The 13,790-nt window shown below is 35.8% G+C and overlaps 1 protein-coding gene across 4 annotated transcripts in view; it reads right to left on the minus strand.

Moving 5' to 3' along the window:
• The window catches only part of CDKL5 (cyclin dependent kinase like 5), a 135,141-nt gene that overhangs the window by 117,343 nt on the left and 4,008 nt on the right, over positions 1–13,790 (minus strand). The window contains exon 2 of one of the 4 annotated variants that reach the window (XM_076356810.1): positions 12,815–12,887. The exons of 2 other annotated variants lie outside the window; for them this stretch is intronic. The gene's annotated coding sequence lies outside the window, so the exon portion shown is untranslated. Of the gene's footprint in view, positions 1–11,680; positions 11,776–12,814; positions 12,888–13,790 lie in introns of those variants that run through there. One more of the 4 variants, XM_076356819.1, reaches the window with a different exon arrangement.

Below are 13,790 nucleotides of genomic sequence, written 5' to 3' on the forward strand. Positions count from 1 at the left end.
ACAGCCCAAAAACTAAAAAGGGCATCATTTCATGTCATATTGACAATAAGACAGCTGTAACAAAAAGAGTAATTTAATACAAGAATATTTTACCAAATATGGATTAGCAAATAAAGACTAGTTTAGCTCAAACTTAATGTTATCATCCTTACACAGAAATCACTGGATGGAGTTTTATCAACTGGTTTGTAGCAGACTAAGGCAGTTGATTACAGTAGTTACTCCAGGTCTTAAAACCTATTAGCCTTACCTTGTGGTAAAAAGAATATAGCTCTAAGGAACAGAACAAGCTAGAAAACAAACTGCCTTAGCTAACCAAGAGTCACAACAGTTAATCAAAGACTGAGTAATAATTCATCCATATGTTCAAAATATTTTTTTCTAAAAATGTCACGCTCATTATTAAAAGGCCACAAAGCATGTAGCTTGTTAGAAGAACCTAAACTGGTTACACCCAAACGTCAACAAAAAAGGTTAGGATCCCAGTAAACTAACAAAAGGCTGTAGGATTTTTTCCACCTACAACAGCTCACATGAAGCACAGAACAATTAGAGCACTCCAGTTCTACCACGTCTTCAGACTGCTTTCACTGAATATTGAAAATAGTGCTAAGTGGTATCTGTCTGAAAGAACACAGGAACCTAGAAGTTTCAAAAGTTAAGTTATAGCTGCAGTCACAGTTTTTCTGTGTTCTTACGACTGCATCTAGTCAGGAGTGATTATTCTCATTTTATCAGTCAGTGCCACTAAGTGTAGCAATTCAGCTATACTGATGAATTAGAACTTTTACTCCAAAAAGGGAGCTGAACAAGGCAGGGAGAGAAGGGAAAATAGCACACTTATTGCACACTTTTGTGTGCAAGTCAAAAAGAATTCCCTTTCTTCCTCTCAATTGTTCCAAAATTCAACAGATTTCAATATTGTGAAATTCTCATTTAAGTTTACTTACAGAAACAGAACATCCCTTATCTGCTTATGCCTTCAAAGAATTCTTTTGCCCCTTTGGTTTTTGCAGATTTGTAACATCCAAACAACAGTAACTACCTTTTGACCTTTGTCCTTTGAAATACACTACTGTTATACTGATCTAATAGCTATTAAGCATAATATCCCACTTAAGTAAGGAACCCTGACCACTAACATCAAGTTAGCACACAGCAGCAGTCCTATTTGTTCTTCTTTGCCTCTCCATTTATGTTATCAGTTTAAATGGAATTAGAATGGAAACAGAATAGGGTGTATTTTCAGTACTTCGAGAAGTTTAGATTACTTGATTCATTCATCTCAACACTCATTAAGAGTTGTAATTAAATTGCTTTAATTTCTATTTTTAGAAATACAGTGGTTTATGTTTAGAAATTGTAAGCAAAACATATGAAAGTCTTCCTGAAAAGGAAGAGACAGTTATTCTTTCTGGTTTAAAAGCAACTCTTTGTTTAACTGATACAAAACCATAAAACAATATGGAGCTACCACCCTCAATATTTTCTGATCTCCTTCAATGTATTTCCATTGGTTAGCACACAAACATGTGACATTAACAGAATCCTACACTCACCACCAAATAAACTATCTATGCCTTGTAAAAAGAGTTGATCCTAAAAAATACATTTCCTTTACTACATCTTGTATCTGCCATAAATATGCAGAGTGAACAAGTATTATACAGACCCAGTTGTAGAAAAACTGATAGAGCACTAAAATTGAAGACACTGTCACATGATCTTATGCCGTAAAGCAAACCTTACAGGCAATAACAGTGAATTTTTATTCTCAGGCAAGTAATAGAAAGTAAGAGTTCATATGCGTATGAGTTCCAGTTATGAAATACACCTTGATAAAAATCAGAATTAAAAATTTTAAAGGCTGCTGATAGTAACCTCATTAATACCACCCTGTATTAAGATGTTAGTCACAGGGAAGTGCAGCAGAATAACAGCAGAGCTTCCATATGTAGAAGATCACTAGCAAAGTAGAACTTGCTACACCTAATACCCACTAGCAGAGCCTGTTAAGTAGTGTCAATTTTACGTATACGTATCAGTCTTCTAGAGGTGAATGAATTCTTGCGTGTTCCCTTCTTTCAAAGTACCTGATCAATGAATTATTGTCTCATCTGAAACAAGAAAACAAGCATCAGCTTTTCCAGTTAATTTGGGATAGGTTTCCTATGCACAAAATATGATTTACTATTACAACACCTTGCACCATTCTGTATTTTCTGGGATATCTGACAGCAAATAAGACTTTGGGGAATAGTTCTAGTTCAGTATTTCATTTTATTACTGTCGCCACTATGGATAAGCTATCATAGCCACATCTTTAAACAAAAAAAGTAAGGCTTTTATTCTTAAAAATTTGACTGTGTATTGTAAATATCTAAAAGTAACTGTCAAAAAAGCAGGAGGAATAAAAGACAGTTAGCTAACTAGTTTCAGTCCCTTTTTTTTTATTCAATTGATAAAACATAGTTCACCATCATTTTCAAAAGACACTTTCTTAATATTATAATTGAAGAGCTTCAAAACCATACTTGGGGAAGAAAAGCGGGCAACATAAGACAAAACCAAAAAGATTAAAAACCCACATACCATACAAAAGACTTCTTCCCTTAAGAAGATCATCTTGCATTTATAAGCTATACACATAGTATTTCTGTATCATACAAGTGGATATTTGTAAGAATGTAATCATCTAATCTAAGTTGATACTGGGTATTACAAAACTCAACGCAATTCTATTTAAGAGTAAAAAAAAAAAAAGAGGTAGGCGTCACTTCAGAGTGACAGAGAACTTCAAACTTCAGAGAAACAGAAATGGATTGAATTGAGTTTACATGTGTATTTTTTGCTCTAGTGAAAATGAATGTATGTGCAGTGCAGACTGACATTTTTTTCTATTTCAACTTGACACAGCACACAACTGGCATCTAAGCATGAAGTTTTTAAATTTTATTGCTAAAATAAAACACAGAAGTATTGAGCTTGGTATTTCACCAGGATTTTTTCCCCAACCAAGACTTTTTTTCTTCCTCTCCCTAATTTACTGCAACATTTGCAGAAGTCCCAAAAAAACTTCAGAACCATAGAAGCCTACCAAACAGAATAACCCATACTGGAAAATTCAAGAACTACGGAGATTAATCTGTCTGTAAAACAGAGTGTAAGAGCAGATCTCACTAAAGATGTATTTCCCATGGTTGAAAAAGCAAATTAGCCTGCTCTTCCTGAATTACAGTATTTGTAAAATGTGTTTATAGCTATACTACAGCAAAACACTTCCCCCTCCTCCCCCAATCTCACAAGCTTCCCCTCTTGGTACTTCCACATTCTATCACCTCATTTGTTAATTATTGCTTAAACCCAAATATACACTACCTATTTTATAAAGAAGAGATACTCTAACTTAATTTGTTTTATTTTCTCATATACAAGAGTACAACTGAACTGCAAAGCTAGAAATGTAAAGTTTATATAATTATGACTTAACTATTACCAGGCCTTTAGTCTTCAAGAGAAAAATATTATCAAGATCATAGAGGGGTTTTGTGTCCTAATTAGAAGAACAAAACTGTTAAATGTATGACCAAAAAATGCATTATGCAGTTGAACAACTCATACTAAAGAACAGATTTTTTTTTTTCCTCCACTTGAACAAATTCTATAAAGGACAGCTCGGATTTTGAGGTGCTCACAATAGCCCAAAACTAACACCTTGCCTCTCACAGCAAACCATGTTAAGCAGCTATGTTACTAAACAACACAGAGTCACAAAAGAAATGCTTTACCTTTGCAGAAGATGAGAGTATTGTAACCTAACCTCCACGTAAACAAAAAACTTTTGAACGCTATATGGATTCAGGTCTCCATTTCATTACGGTGCTGGGGTTGTTATTCTCTTCTGCAAACCAGGAGAAGTTAGTAATAAATCTCTTAATCTCTCTCTGCACAGAGAATTTGGGTACAGAAGAGCTATGAGATCCAACTCCTAATGTTTGCTGCATTTACTTATTAAACACCCACTGCAAATACAGTTGTTAGGAAAGAACTCAAGGTTCTGTGGTTAATATTCAATAAATATACATTACAATATCAAGGACAAAATCTTAACAAAAAAAACTTAGCCAGATCCCACAAGATCTGCTTATTCTCTAGAACAAGGACTACCATCCACAAATTCCCTTTGACAGTAATTCATCATACAATCTTAATCATTTCTAGAAGTCAATGGTTAAGCTACTGAAAAGCACATAAAAAGCCATAATAAACGAAACCAGAAAAATGTGGCAAGTAACACCTTTATTCTCACATTAAAATAACTGTTAATAGATAAAACAATCTCAAAGTATTATTCCAGGTCACGCTCAGCACAACTCCTTATACAGCACAGATTTTTAAAACCACATCTATTTTTCCATTCTTTCCAAATTTAATATATTTTATTTACTCCATTTAATATCTTTGAACAATTGGTTATAGTCATTTATACCATGGCACACAATGCTTTATTACCTAAACTCCTTGAAGGCATGAGGGCAATTTAAAACACATATACTATGCTTACTTGATGTCCCATAATTTTGGTAGAATTTTAAACAAAAAGCTCAGACTACCTGTTTGCAAAAACTGACTCTCAAAAGTGCTGATAGAAGAGATACAGCTTTCAACATATAACAAATGCAGGTAAATAATTCTTAATTATCTGGCAATTTAACTCATCTGTTTCACACTACCCAAGGACCAAGTCCTATTTTCACCTAATCCTTCTGTGCCGAAAGGGAAGTGTCATAAGGACGTATGTTTAATAGTGTTTAGATTTTAATTCAGGTATGACACATTCACAATATTTTAGAAGCACAGTAACGAACCAAAATAAGTGTTAGTCAATGGCTGCACACTAGAGCTCTTACTGATCTGGAATTTAGTCCAGTTGCTACCTTGACTTATATTCCACTTTTTTTAGCACTCCAATCACAGCTGTACCATATATAGCTAGCACTGGCACATACACAGTATTCTCTCACCCCACTACTGACATCTTAACTCAAAATCAATTTAGAAACTTATTTTGTATGTTTCTCCTTCAAGAGGATTACATTTCTCTTAGGTACTACAGTGCAATTGCTCAACACTTGCTTTCATCCTTTTTTAGATTAGTTTGAGCTATGTTTCTCGTCCTTCAATGATTTGGTTTTGCTATTAATTAAATGGCAGTACTATTTTCCTCAGGTGGAATTATTAGAAAGCATCTTAATGAGTTATAACAACCATAAAACTGACAAGCACAACATACATTACTTTAATCTGTATTGTGAAGGAACAATGTTTGAAAGAGAATGTCTGCTTGTCTTCATTTAATCAGAGAAAATGGAAAAAGACTTATCAAACTGAAGAAGTTAGTAGAAAAAAAAAATAGTATGCACATATTCCAGAAGACGACTTTCTTGAAAATGATTTAAAAACACTTCCCTTCATATTCCAGTATTCCATGTACCTTTTGGATAGTTTCTCTTCAGCTCATGTATTTTGGAGGCATATTTAAAGGACAAAAATTTCAATATAATCTGTGGCCTTTGCACAAGCGCTTTCAGTTTTCTAAAAAACAATCAGGAGAAAATAAGCTGTTAGCATGGTATCATTTTCTCTGTTTCTTAAATATTCCACATCAAAGGCACAGAAGGTATATTCCTTGTATTAAAAAAAAAATCCAGTATTTTCCCAGTATCAATACATCACCATTGGCAGTCCCACATAAAGGATTATAAATGACTACAGAAGTGGTCCATATGAGAATCGGTGGCATACAGTAATACTAGAAACAGCAGCAAGACATCCCTAGGAGCTACTTTTTAGCCAAGCTAGGTTAAGTACAATATGAAATAAGGCTTTTGTAATTTAAAATCTGATTTTGTAGCAAATAATTTAACAGTTTGATTTATAATAAAACTGTAGAGCATTAATGGTATATTTTTGTACTCTTAGATGCAATCTAAAAGCAAGCATCACAGGAAATTCTCTAACCTACAAATACTTACATGGCCAGCACCATTTGCTGTTCTAGCAAATGATGTTGAGCATCATCTAGCCCTACAGAACCTAAACATGAGCACATACTATGCTACAGCAATATACTTGTGCTTTTGCTTGCAAAATGCAACTAGACAAAAGTATTTTCATGCAAGTGTTATTACATGTTAAAAACAATCTCGGCTTTTGATATTTTGCTTTTGGATTTAAACTCCAAGTTAAAGCATACTATAATACCACTTCTCCTGTGGTATCACGATGAAAATCTGTTCTATATAACTACCAGGCATTGGCAGACATTAAGCAATTCACATCACGTTCAAATTTATTTCTGGTTTTCGGCAGAGGAACTTTACCACCACAGTCTGCCATATGTAATGAATATGAAAGCCTACAATTTCTTTTAGCCTGTCCTGCAGTTCCTCAATAAAATGGTAAAGTCTATCAGACAAGGAAAAGGAAGTTAGGGAAAATTCACCATCCATCTCACAAATGTAATTGATTCTGGAGGTCCATTTTAATCTTCATCTATCATTGCACCTGAAATAAAATCCAATTATTTCAGCTTCACAGGTGGACTGGATTTTCATCCCAAGAGATATGAATGAGCCATGAAATGATAAAAAAGCCCATAAATTAACATTGCACAAATATATGTGCTACATACAGAGCTGTCAAATCCCACACTTTGAACGTTAAACTGAATCCACAGCTCCCCAGTTTAAACCTTTAGCATGATATAGCCTCTCAAACATTAGCAGCGCAGCACAAGGACTACTATCCACTGAATAATACCATACTTCGGCAGCACAGCTTGCTCAGGCAGTGTTTCACTTCGAGCAGGAAGGCTCAAGGCTAGTGGGAGCCCTATCCACAGGGGCAACCTCTCACCACAGCCTTGTGGCAGACCTTTCTCGATCCCATGGCCCTGCATAAGGCACACAGTCTTCCGTAAGACCCAGCACACAGGTCTCCCATGTCAGGGCTCCACAGCAGATGAGAAATCTGTAAATATGCTCAACAAAAGAGTCTCATTTTTATCCCTGCTTCCATTCCACTACTGCAACCCAGCTTCCACTATTTAATTCTCAGCATTGTATGCAAAACCACCTTTAAGGATAGGAAAGATACCATATTTTCCTTTCTAAGTATTAGTTACATTCACAACAGGTGGAAGAAACTGGAAGTGTTTTATCTGTACAGCAACTTCTATAAGCACAAATTAGGATGGGGGTCCCACCATACAGCCCCTACCCTCAAGATTCAACAATATAAAAACACACTCTTATTTTCATGCATTACACGCCCTACACCGTCACCCTTGTACATTTTTATACTACAAGTCATTCCCCGAATTTGGGGGTATGTATGTCTGTTGGACGGTAAAGGTGCATGGGGCTTGGCAGCTTGCGCATTTTGGTGAGGACCGTTCTGTTGTAACTATTGCTATACTTCACAAGGTAAAAAAAGATCAAAAATAAAACTAATGATCAAAATCAGGAAGTGAGCAAGAAGTTCTATTAAACCCTAAGCAACATAAGAAAAATCCAGAAAATAGTTTGATAGTCACAAAGTGGAAGTTACAACCATTGTTAAGAAATCCTTTAAAAATCTGAGATATTAAAAAAGTGTAAGAACTAGTATTTTAAAAAATAGCCATTAATTTTAGAGTGGGAAAGTAAATTTACTGGAGTAAAACTGTTTATTCATATTTTCTATGATTGAACAATCTTTTTTCACTAGCACTGAAGCTTTATGTAGTCTAATTATTTAAAAGGACAGCATACTACTTCTTTGTTAATTTCTTTGAAGAGCAGCAAGCTAATAAGCTTGATCTGCCATTCCATTTTCAGTGAAATAGCCAACAATAGCTCAAATGTTATTTTAAGTGAATAAACTGGAACGGTCAAACAAAAGGTCACCCATTTTACTGGTGTGGAAAAATACAGGACAGGCCTCCCAGCCTCCCAGGGCTGTTCAGTACTTTGTATGATCAAAGGTGAGCAGACTTTGGCCTTAATACAAATATCTTCCTATCTCCCCTCATTCATACATATTATTTGCAACACTATTTTAGTCACTGTATTTTAGGGTGACTTGTATAAACAAATTTGATTTATCCCACAAGAAAAAAACAACCAAAAAACAAAAAACACACAAACATATCCCAGTATCCAAACTTATAGTGAAAACAATCTTAAGTTTCAAATACATTAATTACAAATATACATGGATTTTTTTCTGCGTTACATCACATAATTTGAGTCAGCAGAAGCAGCTGAAAAACAACTAGGTTAACAGAAGTAAGGCCATGATTTCTTTCAAATACGCTGTTCACTCACAGAGCTTTAGGCAACTAAAATATCAACGTGTATAGAATTTACTGAAACAGATTTAATGATCTCCAAATGACAGGAATAGCTATTTGGTTAGGGAAAACAGAGTCAAGGTTCACCTTCTGAAAATATCATTTTGTTACTATTACTGTGGGCATCCCACACTGTCACCTTCATACCGAAATCTGGGTTGTTTTTTTTTTTTTTACAGTAGTAGTACAGTTTTTAAAGAAAGTCAAGCAACCCATTTGTTGTGTTCAAGCTGCAGAATTCTTGAAATCCTAAACTGAACACATTTCAGCCCTCCAAGTTTTTCAAGAAATATTTCAGCAATTTCAATTCGTTTTGCTGTGCTAAAGCACCTCTTTTCTCTCTAATCCCCCTCTGTTCTATATATGAGGTTCTATGTTTGAAGTTCCTCCTGGTTGGCTGCCACTCTTCTTCCTGCATCAAGTTCATATTTCTGTCACTGACTTTGTAGGATATGTACAACCTCTTACCCACGTACATCAGATGACAGGTTTTCTATTCCACCTACAATTCTCTCCTTTTGCCTTGCTCTTTATGATAGGTTTAAACTGAGCAGCTCTTCCCCCAATTCCTTTAAAGATAGGAAATTCTTTAAAAACATAAGTTACACTTCTGCATAACCTACATCAGGCACTGCCAAACAGGTCTCCCACAATAACTCTGGGTCCCATGTCCACCCAATGAGAGTACCCTTACTTCCCCCCTAGAATAACATCCCCAAATTATTGCCCCTGTGATCCCCCCCATTATGCATAATGCAATAACCTATCACACCAGCTTCATGTCTCTCACTTTCCATACTACCTTTACTTTGCACACTAGCTTGGCAAAAGGCAGCAAATGCCATGATAGGTATTACTACAGGCTGACCACAGAGACACAGAACAGAGTTCCCCTTGCTGTTTCTTGCCCAGTCTTTTCCCTAACCATCTGCCTGTTTCCGTAAGACCTGTATGTCTGCAACAGAGCTGGAGAACACTGCCCCTCTGCCAAAGTTGGCTAGGAATTGAGCAAGTGGTTCAGAAGTTACTGGCAGGGTGGGAGGACAGGCTAATGGACAGATGGATGGACAGATGGAACAATTGCATAAGCAACCTTCCCTCAAACTAAAATAAAACTTTGAAGTCCCACCTGTTCCACAAAGCATTTCATCAGCACTAGCCACTCTCCACTGCAAGGTTTTCTGTTTTATAATAGGCTATACTGCATAAAGTAGTAGCTTTAGTCTATAGACTTACCGGATCAACACATTACTGACTGTACATCGTGATGTACAGCTACAGCACTCCATAAATAACTGTCTTTAAACACAAGCTGTACCCAAACAAGATTTCACAGTTAAGTAGGAAAGTAATGGTTGCATAAAAACATTATAATGGCATGCAATTTAAAACATCCTTCGTAATAATAATGCCAACAAAAAAAAAAGGAGAAAGAAAACACAAGATTTGGGGTGGGGCTTTTTAGGTTGGGATTTTTTTAATGGTTTTTTTTTTTAAAGAAATACAAAAAGATGTAGAGAGGTAAAAATAAAGACTACTACCAATTAAAGGATCTGCAAAGGCGTCTTGCATTTCAACAGCCTAAGACTGTGCGAAAGGATCGAGAAGAAACTGTGCTAGATGAACAGATGGATCAGGAAAGTGCGAAGAGGTCCATAAGGTAGACTCGAGTTTTTAAAGCATGAAACTTCTGAAGTGAGCATAGACTCATTGTAGGTGTTTTCATACAAGGATTAGTTAAGGTGAGGGATTTTGGGGGTTTCTTTTGGTTTTTTTAAAGCCTATAGATGTAGGTAGATAACAGCATACTACGTGTGCATGTCCGGAGCAGTGGATTTGGGGATACTGCAATTCCATCCTTGTCTGACAAGCAAGGCAAGGAAGACTGGAAGCATTTTTGCAGAGGTTAAGCAAACAACCAGATGGCAACATTGTGGATGTGGCAGATTAAGAGTAGAAACAAAAAAAGGGAGGAGATCAGAGTCAAAAGGAGGGAAAAAAACCCTGCTTGCACCAAAGACCTTTGCTTTCTTTTAGCTGGAATTCTTTTCAAGTGCTCAAAAGAAGAGAGTGCAGCAGTGTCATTAAAATGAGTTGAGCATAGGAAGGGGAAAGAAAAAGGTGCCCTGGGAAGAGAAGAATAATTTAATTTTACACAACTTCTTCCTAGAGACATTTTAGGAATATTTTTAGGAAAATACTGATTTTGAGCAGAGGGTCTAACTAGACAACCTCCTGAAGTCCCTCTTCCATCCCTGATGTCAAGTATCACTTCAAAATACCCTAAGCAATCCTATTAAAAACAGCAGCAGAAAGTTGGGGAGAGGGTATTCTATATTTATCAATAGATTAAGCCTTACTTCAGTGAACACCCACCTTGCAGTAAAAAAGGATATAATTTAAAAAAGTGTATGTTCACAACTGAAAATTATTAGCATCTATTGTCACTGCTATGACAATTGCCTACTTTTTGACTAATAAACAGCTTTTAACTTTTGGATGAATAGTTCTATACATAAGCAACCCATAAGGAAATTAAACTTTTTTTGATCTCAAATGGTACATAACAGAAAGCAAACTTGTTCTAAGTTATCGTAAATCTATGCCCATCCCCTATTTTTCATCCCCAAAGTATATTCTAACAACACAGAAAACACGAGCTGCCAGTATGTCTACCAACTATTTTGAACAACATGAATTTGAAGTATCAGTTAAGATGTGAGATTAAAAACAGTTTCATATACTATATGAGGTGCTGTATGTTTTGACAGTTTTAAGATTTCTTCACCTCTGAAGGGGGTCACATAAAAACTAAAGTCAGATGGGCCCCAATCCTGCATACACTTCTCCATAAGCAATACAACTGAAGTTAAACATATGTTTAACTTATTACATGTGCACAAATATTTGTAGAGAGGGCTTAAGCGACTCCAGGGAATAAACAAAATGCTGCCAAGTGTTCAAAATAAAAAACAGAAGAGGAAACTTTTCCTGCAATTTGTTTTCAGCTACTGTAAAGTTTTTACTGAACACAGCAGGTTAACAGGAATTTAGAACAAGTGTAATAGCTCTGACAAGAAGAGCTGACTATGACATATCCCCACCTTCCATGCACCTGGGTTTTGCTATTACTATTTCAGATAACAGCCAAAAATACAATCTATAAAAAAGTCCACCATCTTGGAAGATGCAGAACAATCAAACTACATTACATTTATTCATGGAAAACTGCTCTGATGAACCAGCAATTAACATGATATGCTGCAGCATGCAAGATACTCTTACCAGACATACTGAAATTTGTTTTAAGAGCCAGCATAGAGTAATATCCAAATCCTTTCAGCAAGCTTTTGAAGCTTATCCACTACAGGACTCCCATCAGAACACAGTTTCCTCTTCGCCATCATCTAGAAATGTTGTCTAGATGAAAAGGGAGAGGAGAGAAAAAGAGCACAGCACACCACCAAGCACTGTGAGTCTGCAGTGTTCAGGGCACACTGGACCTTCTGCTATACCAACATCAGCATAGTGCCAATGCACGCGTAGGCAAACACGGGGAGTTTGTGAGATGTGAATTACACAAAAAATAAATACGACCTTCTTAAGATTAGGAAATGTAGCAACAAGTAGGAAGCTCATAAACACAAATTTACTGTGCTCTCAAGTTTAATTCAAAAGTTTCTGTGCTTTAAAGATAAATATCTAAGTACAAAGTCCCCCTTGCTGGTACAAAGCTTAAAAAAGTTACCAGCTGGCAGTTATTTTGTGGCCATGAAATCAGATTGTTCTAACAAGTTAAAATGTCACCCAGTCTATCACATACAGGCCAAACAGAAAGATCTACCTTCTCAAGGTCAGAAATGGATGAGACTGTAAAGCAGTGAATTGATGTACATTCAAGTAGCTATTCACTTACTTCACATGTAAGTGGGACTTTACAGGTGAGTAGTTGCTCACTTCATAAGCACTAAGCTCACTCAAAGTAAACCAAACATTCTGAAAAACTCTGAGTGATTCTATGCCAGTTACCCCAGATAATCACCAATTCAGCAGGAACTTAAAAAAAATCCATTTCAAGATCACAACTTCTATGAGTTTGAAAACTAAGGGTTTTCCCACAAACACAAGGGCTTCACAATTAGTTGTTAGATGACGAGATCAACCAAAATATAGTTCTAAGGAACTAAACTAAATAAGAATTCTCCCCTACAAATAAATAATTAAGTGTTAACCACTTCTCTGAATTCATTAAGAAACGTACAGCTCCTGCAATACATGACGACTTTTAAACAATGACACCTAATTATGAAGAAAAGTGGAGGAGGGGGTGAAAAGAGTTTTGTTTTCACATTCCAGCTCCATGAATTATTTGTTTTATACTTAATAGTTGAATAAATATTTGATTCTACTGAACCTTACAGCCACATCCTCCCTTTCCTTCAGTTGAATGAAGCAGTGTGGTACCATTAACACGTTGTACTTCTATAGTCATCTGTAAGAAAAGGTTAACAGAGACAGTGATACAATACACCAAAATAATGGAGCTCTATGTGGCTGGCATAATGGGGATTCAGTTAAGAACTGATTCACATTTTGTTTTTTTCAGAGAATAAATTTGTTTTTTGGTTTGGGGGCTTTTTCCCCCCCTTTTTTTAAAATATTGCCAGGCAAGTATTTCTCGTGAATGCCACCCACAGGAAGATTATCTTCTTTTTCCAAAATAAGTGTCAGTGTTAAATTAAGTTAGACTATTGTTAAAAATACATCGACAAAAGGATTAATTTTCAAGACATTAATGGGCAATTCCAACACTAGAAGCTTCAACCAGCTTAGATTAGGAATACAAATTTGAAGCCAGACTGGAACACACTAACATCTCTTCCGAAGTAATGTCAGAAAAAAAGTCAATCTAATTGCACTAAAGCTAGAATTAAAAGCTTCTGGAGACGTAAACACTTCAGTATCACAGATAAGTATTATAGAAAGCCATCATATATTAACTTTAACTATTTATTCCATACACATTTTCCTCATTTTAAGACACAGCAATAGCATATTTTGACTCCACAGCAACTAAACATAACTTAGGTATCAATCTTCACATGCACAGAGAAGCAGAACACAACTCTAACTTGAGAGCCCATACATTCGATTCTGAAAGTTATTTTGCCTAAAGGAAACAGGCATGAAAGCTCTCTGAAGGCTAGCCTATTCTTACGAAATTCTCATGGTTGCCCTCAGAGAAGGGAGAGAAAAAAAAAAAATCTATGCAATATTTCTATAGCAACAGAGTTTAAGACATGCAGAACCTTTTAAATTTATTTTGTTCTTTCATTGTGATTTCATCAAGATATTTAATACAGTTATTTGATATGCTAAAATATCTTACTTAACG

Source organism: Aptenodytes patagonicus, chromosome 1 (genome assembly GCF_965638725.1).
Source record: "Aptenodytes patagonicus chromosome 1, bAptPat1.pri.cur, whole genome shotgun sequence".
In the NCBI taxonomy this organism is placed as follows: Eukaryota; Metazoa; Chordata; class Aves; order Sphenisciformes; family Spheniscidae; genus Aptenodytes; species Aptenodytes patagonicus.